We start from the raw sequence: 9,752 nt of genomic DNA, 5'->3' as shown, positions 1-9,752 counted from the left end.
GGGGGGGGGAGGAGAAAAGTTTTCCCCTAGCTATTTCATTGTCTCTGCTACAATATCTTTGAGAACCGCAACAGCCAGTAATCCAATAAGACCATTGATTAGGCTACAATGATTCAATTCAAGCAAATGGCCTTGTGCAAAGAGCATGCTCCAGCCCTTCTTGTCACCTTGCAGGGCAGAACCCCTCTTCATGCTGCTCTCCTTATTCATTCCTTTATGGGAAACGTAGAGCAAAAGGAGTGAAAGATGGCAATTATCTAATTGGACTATTAACAAACAATTCTCTGAGTGTGGCTGTCTGGCAGTGGTTCTTGGGCGGGGTGAAAGGCCACATGTTGCACTGGCCCCATTCACAAAGAGTTTAGGGGCCAGGAGAAAGAGAGAGAGAAAGAATTTTCTCTGAGAATTTTTCACACAAGCCCAGAAGTATCAGCGAGGCTCTTCTCTCTCTCCTTCTCTCTGTTGCTGAGAGGTGGCAATAGGGGCAATGTTACCCTTTCTGAACCAAACTGTGCTGAAAGCTGGGCAAGTCAGCCGCAGCCTGCAGCCGATGGTTGTTACTCGCTGCTCTGCTTCTTGGGGTTGTTCCTGGTCTCCTGGAGGGTGTAACTGTCTTGACCTCAAAGACATTTTTTCTGTTCTGGGGTAGTATAACTGAGAACAGAGCGGGGCTCAGGCTGGCGCGAGTGTAAATGGGGATATTTCAGGCCAAGAAATAAAATAAAATAAAGTATAATAAAGTAAAATAAAACAATGAGTATAACTAGATTGCTGCTAGCAAAAAAGAAAATCAATGATGGCCATCTGAACTATAATTACTTGCACTGCAGTTTTCAGAAGTAGATACAGGAACCATTCCTGACCTAAATATATACAAGTGAGTGTGTATATATTTATGAGCATGTGTTTATATTTACGAGTGTGTACATATGTATACATGTGTATGTGTATTATATATAACGCACCCCAGCATATGTGTTACGTACATAAATATAATATATATGCATATAATATTATCCAGGAAGCATCTAACCTAGATAGACCAGGCTTCCGTTTCCTCCGAGCAAATTAACTCCAGCAGTCTCTAATGCTTTGTCATTATATTGTTTAGTTACAACTTGCATTGCAATAGTGGCTAGAGGCCCCTAGTAAATAAGAGCCTTATTGTGTGCGGTGCTGTACTGAGTATATAGAGAGGAACTAATGAGCTAACTGCCACAAAGAGTTTACAATTTGAGGACCTGATCCTGTGAACTACTCTGTGTATGTGGAAGTTAAAAAGGGACACCACCAGTTTACAAAAGGCAGTGGTGACAAGTGATTGTAACAACTGGAAAGCCTGGATTAAAGGAAAGCAAATAGCTTTTACACCAATGAACTATGGTCACAATTAACAGCAACTGAAGTTTTGTGTACATAAGGGGGTATATGCATAAGTACATGTATCATATATATGATTAATTGGCTAATGAGTGTGGCAGCATCAACAACCCTGCTTGGGCATGTGTTTTTTAAATATGCTAAATAAAATCAAGTATTATTTAAAACATTTTTACATAACAAACCTTTTAAGACAGAGTAGGCAATACACTGATTTCCAGAAAGGTCTATTGTGAAATGTGGAGCAAAATTATAATTATATTTGTATAGGTGTGTGGGTGTGTGTATGACATTTTCCCCCGTGTTTTTAGTTATGTGAATGTCTTGGCATATGGTATAATAATAAACATGTAGTTGTTCAACTCAATTACACTGTTTGAAGCAGAATTTTTTGAATTTTAAATAATGTATTTATGTGATCTTACTCTGCTTTTCCTGTAATAAGTGCCTGATCCAAAGTCCTGTGAAGTGAATGGGACTTTTGGCCTCAATACATGATGTCTTACAACACCCTACTGTACAACCTGTTGGCTCACTGGAAGACGGTTCTGTGAAAATGATTTCCCCCTGTTAAGTCAGCTAAGCTTGCTTACATATATTTCATATACAATATTATGCTGTTCAGAAAAAGGAAACTTGTAAAGTTATTGTCTGGAGAGATGAATGGTGGGATACAAAAGAATAATGTCTCCAGTCCCGCGGTTAACTGTGTGGGCACAGCTCTTTACCCTTAGCCTGTTCGATTATTTTTACGAAGGCCATGCACATACAACAAATAGGAGGGTCCAGCCCAATGGTTATACATACAAACAGTATCTCAGAGATAACTGTGTTGATTAGTTCACCAATCACCCATTTTCCTACCCTACATACCTTTCCCATAATATTTAAAAAATATTTTTTTTTTCTTCCCAAGGATTGAAGAGATATAGTACCTACTTTTACTCTTATTTTGATCAGCATACACTCCAAAAGGCTCACTTCTTTTACTGCTGATGTGAACCTGGAGTAAGCCAGATCAAGACTGGTCTTGAAATAGTTATTTCTGTATAAAAATATAGATTTAAAACGAACAAATGCAAGACAGTGGACCAACAACTGAAGTCCAGAAAATAGACTACACTAATCCTTTTAGAACATGATTTAAACAAGGTTGTTATAGTATATTAACTATGTTGATCATCCTTAAATACATTAGCTAGTTTATCTTGTTTGTTATAAAAGTGTCAGTGGCATAAGTAGGAAAAGCTTTGCTCTTGATTGGTCCTATTATTATTGTGGTCTGGATTCTAAGATTCTTTACACCTGTAGGTCAAAAAAGCTTTTATCCCTACTAGCTTCTAGCTTCCTCCTGGTCAGGGGAATATTTCTGGTTTAGGAAGTCAGACACTCCAAAGCCCCTCGCATTGCTGATTTTACAGCCTTTTACTGTTTTACAACCTGTTACTGCTAATTTCAATATGAGTGGGTTGCTAAACTGCAATTGAACTGCAGACCATATGCTTGAGATTTAAAAAAAAAAAAAAAAATCAGGCAAAAGATTGTGATTAACCCACACGGTTTATTGTGTAATACGAGTTTTATCCAAAGAATATTTTGCATGGATCTGAGTTCCTGTCCATGTAGATATCCACGTTTTCTGGTTCTCTGAGATCTCTAGATTACAATCCCCAAAGGCTTTTGTCATAGAGTTACAGATGTAGTTGAAGGTGCTACTGGTCCCATTTCAGTGCTGAGATGTACGGGAAAAGTAAAATTTCCAGAGGCAGATGAAAAGCACTGAGCTGCTGGGCAAATGTTGGGGAGAAAATTCTATTCAACCTTCAGGATGGAGAGGAGGGGACCCTGTCCTCCTTCTTTGCTCATTAGGGTATCTGCACAAAATACCCAGTGAATGCATAAGGGTCAATAAGGGTTATCCTGACTTCACTGCAAAATCAGCGTTCAGCAGGTGAAGAGGGACTAAAATATACTAAAGCATCTAAGCAGAGTAACAGGTTCTGAGCAATCCATGGGCCTCTCCTCGCTCAGGGGATATATTCATAGAAACACAGCAGTTAAAATCATACCCTCAGTGGTTTTCTACCCAATGCCCAACACCTTTGTTCAACATGGAAAACATACATGTGGAACAGAAAGCACAGAACAAATAGGGGTTCACGTGGTGTGTCACTAGTAAATAAATATATCCAGTACAAGAAGTGTGTGACTATTTCTGGGCTCAGCGAAGTTACGGTCAAATTCAGTGCTACCTATTTGATGCCAAAGTGGACTTAGGCACCAAGGTGAGATCTTATTTCCTGCCGCTTGTGTCCATGGCAAGCTGTTAAAGCAAAAACTGGATGGGTCCTGTTCTTCCTCTTTAGTCTGAAGGCTAAGGTCACTGTGTGTTTCAAAAGTAGTCATGTTAATGTTTTTTTCACGGACTTGAGCAGCGTGGAATCAGATTGCACTTAGGCACTTAATAGGTGGAATAGGATCTGGCCCTTAGTCTTTATATCCTCATCAAAAAACTATTCTCTTCTCCTCTGTGCTGTGCTCCTCACTGCAGTGTGTGAGAACTGCATTATGCCACATAGCTTACAACTGTCTGGTATAGTTTGTTCTTTCTTCCTTTCACTCCCCCCCCTCCAAGGCAAAAGTTATTGGTGGTACGTTTTGGTAGCTCTAATATATCAAATACTGCTATGCAGCGATATCAGAAAAGCTGTGGTATAAAACCTGTGCCTTGTACTTGGAATTGAAGGTGCTCGAAAGGCTTATGAAGGTCCTTGGTTGTAGTGGGGATAAATGCCCTAGTCCCTCCTCTCTCTTCTGCAGTGATGAGTTATGCCTTGCAATGGACAGTCCCATTGTACTAGAGGAACTGAGATGTTGGCGGTGGTCCACCTGCTGGGTCTTGTTGTACGTATTTTGTATGTGGACATTGAGAGCCCTGAATATAAAAAACTGATCTTGAACCTGATTCTATACTCATAAGGCTTAAAGCTAAACACAGTCAGAATTGCCAGTTTTCTAATCAGAACAGCAAAAATCCACTCCATTCCCAATGTTTTCAAGCTGATGATCTATAGAGCTCCAGATTCAACACAAAGCATGTTTTAGATTTCTTGGAAATGTTGGCAAAGCTTCTGGGAAATGTAAAAGGAGTTTGATAGAGAAAAGTGAAATGGGTGAGTTTTACCGTCTCTATATTGCATCACAACTTCAGTGAGAGCAGGGGTCACCCAGCTGAACTATCAAGCCATAAGTGATTACCTGAGTATGAATGGCACCAAAATTACACAATTATTGGAGAACATTGCTTGGAAACAAAGACACTTTTGCTGGAGGGAATAGTGTGTAGGGATAGGGAATGATAAAACATCAGGGCCTGATCCAAATTCCATTGTAATCAATGACAGTCTTTCTAATAGTTCATTAGCCTCTGGATGAAGCTCTCAAAGTTCATGAAAATTTCAGTCTTGTTGATAAAAAGGAGAAACACTTGACTTTTTGCACATATTAATAGAAAGCCTATTGCTTTCTAATTACAGATAACAGTGACCAAGCATATGTTACTTGGAATTTCAAAAGATTTTCAATAAATTCTTGATGGAGGTCCTTGGTATGAACCAAGGAAGTCCTTGGTAATATAGAAAAGGAAGGCAGAACAGGTTAAGTCCTGTTACACAGCACAAAACTCATAAATTGGTCATTCTAAAGGGCTGCATCTTACAGAAACAAATATCCCAGAATCTATGGAATTACTGAGAAACCCCACCATTATTTTCTAAAAGCATTAGTTTTCAAACTTACTGTATGCTTGCCCTTATCTCCTCATGTTAAGGACCCTCTAGAAACTAGATGTGCTACATAAGGGAAACTCATTAAGGAATTTGCTCCCTGATATGCTCAGATACTTTCTAAAAGCCAAAACAATATGGAAACTCAAGGTCACTATGTATTCCTTCAGATCGTTGTCCACTATGCTCAGGCACTGACCTGAGGCTATAGGATATGGCAACCAAGACATTTTTTAACTGTTGATGAGGTCTATTTGTTTACATTTTTTGCTGTTTTTAGTAGTCTATCAAGTGGCCAATCTTTTGCAAATTTGAAATGTAAAAAAAGAAAAGAAAAAACAAGAAAAATGTTAAAGCTGTTTCAGAAAAGTTTTTTCTAACAGTCAAGCAACTTGGGTTGCAAGTTGATAAAGGCTGAAGTCCTTTTGGGAGTTAAAGGATGGGACATGCCAAAAGATAATTTTACTTACATTTACAATACATTCTTGGATTTGACCTATGGCTTGGGCATCGAGAATTTCATTATCCTCAATACACTCATTCCTCAAATGGGTACTCCTAATAGTTCAATACAGCTACTAATGACTTGTAGGAGAAAGTAGATGAAGAGTGTGGAATGGCCAATAGCACAGACATTTGGGTTATTAAAATCTGTGGAGGGTTGGGGGAGGATTTGGGGATATTTCACCTTGTGATGGCTACTTTACCAGATGGTCTTAAGCACACTGGGAGATTGGGCAGCACGATGGCAGATGACATTGATTGTGGATAAATGTAAGGTAATTCACATTGCCAATTATTAGTTACATTGCTTGAATAATCTGAAGGCCTCTGAATTTGCAGGATCCTCTGAGGAAAAAGAGGTGCAGCAGGAACCATCAATGTCTATTTCTTCTCAATTTGCAGTGGCGGTTTTAAAAAACTGCCGATAGGTTGCTTGCCTGCATTTAAAGAAGGTAGGTAAGAATGCAGATTACTTTGTAATGAGGTAGAATGACGGTATAGGCTCATCTAAATACTGTGTTCAGCTCACCTCTATGTTCAATACACCTCATGAGATATTCAGCAGAGTCCAAAAAATTTGAGGAAATGAAGATGAAAATGATTAGTAGTATGGCAGGATTTATAAATGAGAGACTGGAAAGTCTAGAATCATTTTGCTTGGAACAGTGAAGAATTTGAGGACACTTGATTGCGGCAATCAATATTATACTGAATGGATCTTCTTTTTTACTTCGCTGTCTATTATAAGAACAAACTCTGGATTAAATTAGAAGTCAGTAAACTTGGAATGAAAAGTCAATGACTGTGCACATGTCTAGTTGACCTATGGGATTTGCTACTGCTGGTTACTGAAGGAAGGAATCTGGATCTGTTTCAGAAGGGACTGGGTCTTGTCATGACTACTCCACAATAAAATGGTGGACAGTAATCCGAGTTATCAAATCTCATACTTCAGGCTATACACGGACAACATCTAGAAGAAGACAGTAGAAACTACCTTTCACAGTGTTCTCTTGCAAGGGAAAGTTTCTCTTCACTCTCTTTCTGTTCTGAGAAACGTTAGGTAATGACGCCTGCCAGAAATTGGATGTGGGACCAGCTAGATTAATGGTAGCACATGATGAAATATTTAACCTTCTCTTAGCCTCAAACACTACACTTGTTGTAATTACATTATTTCTCTTCCAGGAAAACATCCTTGGGGAAGATGAGCAGTAGAGTATACTTACCTATATCAGTGGAACAACAACATGGAGGAGAAGCCAGTTTGCATAAGATCTAGTTCCAAAAGCTCCCATATGTTTTCAAAAGTAATTCAAGCTCAAGTCTGAAGACCTGGCCAAAAGGGACATGAGAATGTGTGTGCGGAATACTGTCCTCTTAGAAGCCTGCCCACTTGTAGTCTGAAGGTTTGTGGCTTTGTAAATGTGGATGGGAGAGGACAGGGCGAAGGCCTGATGGTGAGAGGCTGTGTGGATCAGGTGGTCTCCATGGTTTTATCCCACTCACAAATTTGTGGGCTGGTCCAACCTTCTTCACTGGGGATCACATAAGTTTTCTGGGGGAAACCGCTGGTAGATTTCTTGGACGTGTGCTTCCTCTGAGTGCTGCTCCATGGAGCTGGGGGAAGGACTAAGGGAAGCAGGAAAGACAGGGCTTACAGGTTATCTGGTCATTGGCAGATCCTTCAGATTCAAGGGGTTCAGCTTCTGGGGACCACACTTCTTAGTTGCGTCACTGGAATGGGATCAACTGCATCCTCTTGAAAACAATGGGACCACACTGTTCCCAAGATCCTATATGGAGGTATGCCACACTAAAATGATCAAGCCTTTGTGTCTTGATACAACCCAGAGTTTTTGTATGGTCTATAACAGGAGCTGGACTGAGCCCATAGTGATTTGTACCTCCATGGCATTGTTGAGAGAAAATTAGGAGAAAGAGTTATCTAATACACAGAAAGTCATCTCATAAATAGAATTTGTTTTGGTCTAAAACATAAATTTTCTCCTGAAGGGCAGAATTTGACCCTTTGGGGTCTAATTTGTCCATTTCACTGGAACAAATTCATTCTTCTATTGGCAGAAGTCCTGTTAATGTCAATGGGAATTATCTGCATTGAACAAGTGAGAATGCATCCATAAGTGTTGAAGAATTATCCTACTAAAACAGTACAATGCATTGTATTTTTACATAATGTACTTCATATGAAGTATCAAAAATGCTTTGTAGATAAAGTATAGAATAGGGACATAATGCCTCCATGAATTGTTTAACATGATTCTGCTTCAGATGGAAAAAGGACAAATGTTGTACAAAAGGTAGAGGAGAGTAATAGAAAAATGGATTTTCAAAGCAGTAAAGATGTGGCAAGAATTCTCACAGAATAGATATAGCAAGGGAAAATGGAAAGATGAACTATTGACGTAGGTTAAGTACCAGTTAGGCTAAAGAAAACAGCAAGTTTTCATCATTTCATTGAATTTAAGGCCAGAAGTGACAATTAGATCATCCATTCTGACCTTCTGCATATCAAAGGCTATTAAATTTTACCCAGTTAGCCTTGTAACATAGCCAGTAACTTATGTTTTCCTAATGCACAGCTTGTATTTGGCTAAGCATACCTTCTCAAAAGACATCCAAACTTGGTTTGCAGATATCCAGAAATGAAACGTAAACCACTTCCTTTTCTAATTGGCTCCATTTGCAAAGCATACTTAACACTAATAAATCACACCTTACCTCTTACTTGATATTGTCTTGCTTCAGCTTCTAGCTCTGGTTAGGCAGATTTGTTATTCTAGTTTGGGCAGAGCCAGATAACAAGTATGAATTAGGAACAGATCACAAAAATTCAACCTCTGAGATTGTAAGCACAGTGAGATTTGTCCACTGATTATAAGTAAAAAAAAAACCAAACAAACTGGAGAGGGGGCCCAGACTGTGGGAGGGCAAATCATAAAACTGGGGACCAGAGGAGGCATGCAGGTGACCAAAGAGATGGTGATACAGACAGCTCCACAGAGAGTCTAGCACAGGGTTGTCAAACTCATTTGGCCCTGTGGGCCAGAGGAAGGGTGTGGGGCTAGTTTGCATGATGGGTTGGGCCCAAAGACTGACCCCATGTGCCACATTCAGCATCCAGGGCCAGTCTGAGACCCACAGGCAGCACTTTGGGGTGGATAATAGAGTTCTGCAGGTTGGATCTGGCCCGCAAGCCCCATCTTTGACACCCCTGGTCTAGCAGGTGCAGTGGTGAGGATGACTGGGGTTCAAAGCACAGGAGGCTATACTAAAAAAGGCTGCTCATGGCAGAAGTAAATGGAGATGAAGGCTAGAACTCATGAGAAGGAGGAGGTCAAGTGACATAAGGTTGCTGGCCACAACAAAAGCCACTAGCTGGGACAGAAAGGGAGGGTCAGGTTATGATAATGACACTCAGGCTTAGGGACCCCAGGGTGATAGACTAGCAGATGTGGGCAAAAGCCCCCATTAGCTCACATCTTAAGTCAACATAGCCATCATGGTTCTGGAATGGGTACACAAGGACAGAGTTGGTAAGCTAACCATGTGCTCTCAATACCCTGGTACTTCTGGTTGGCTGGAACAGCCCTGAGATGCTTCACCCTTTGGAGAATAGGTCCTTACTACAGTGCCTTTAAAAATGAGTGGTCCTGTGCTAGAGACGAGACATTTTGCATTGAGTTAAATTATAGAAATGAATATGATTAATTAATTAATTAATATGGCCGAGACACAACATGGGCAAATATGAATAATTATTACCTGATGGAAGGCAGCAGTGTTTGCCAAAACAGTCCTGCAAACATAGACAGTGGGATATTTGAGTATGCCAATGCCATTTCTGAACCACTTTGGGACATCTAGCCCTGAGAGAGATCCATACCACTGTGCTTACAGCACCAGCACTATCTGAGATAGCTAGTTTAAAGCCAGGTCAAGCATGGCTCAAGGCAGTGACGGCAGGGTTGAAAATACACAGAGAGAAGGGTGGAGCGCATTCCAGCCAGGTCACAATCGTCAGCTTTTCACAGATACCTCGGACTCAGAAGTATGTTATCT

This window comes from Crocodylus porosus, unplaced genomic scaffold (genome assembly GCF_001723895.1).
Source record: "Crocodylus porosus isolate Cpor-Errol unplaced genomic scaffold, CroPor_comp1, whole genome shotgun sequence".
Classification (NCBI taxonomy): Eukaryota; Metazoa; Chordata; order Crocodylia; family Crocodylidae; genus Crocodylus; species Crocodylus porosus.
The sequence above is the reverse complement of the archived record's forward strand: the minus strand, read 5'-3'. Positions refer to the sequence as shown.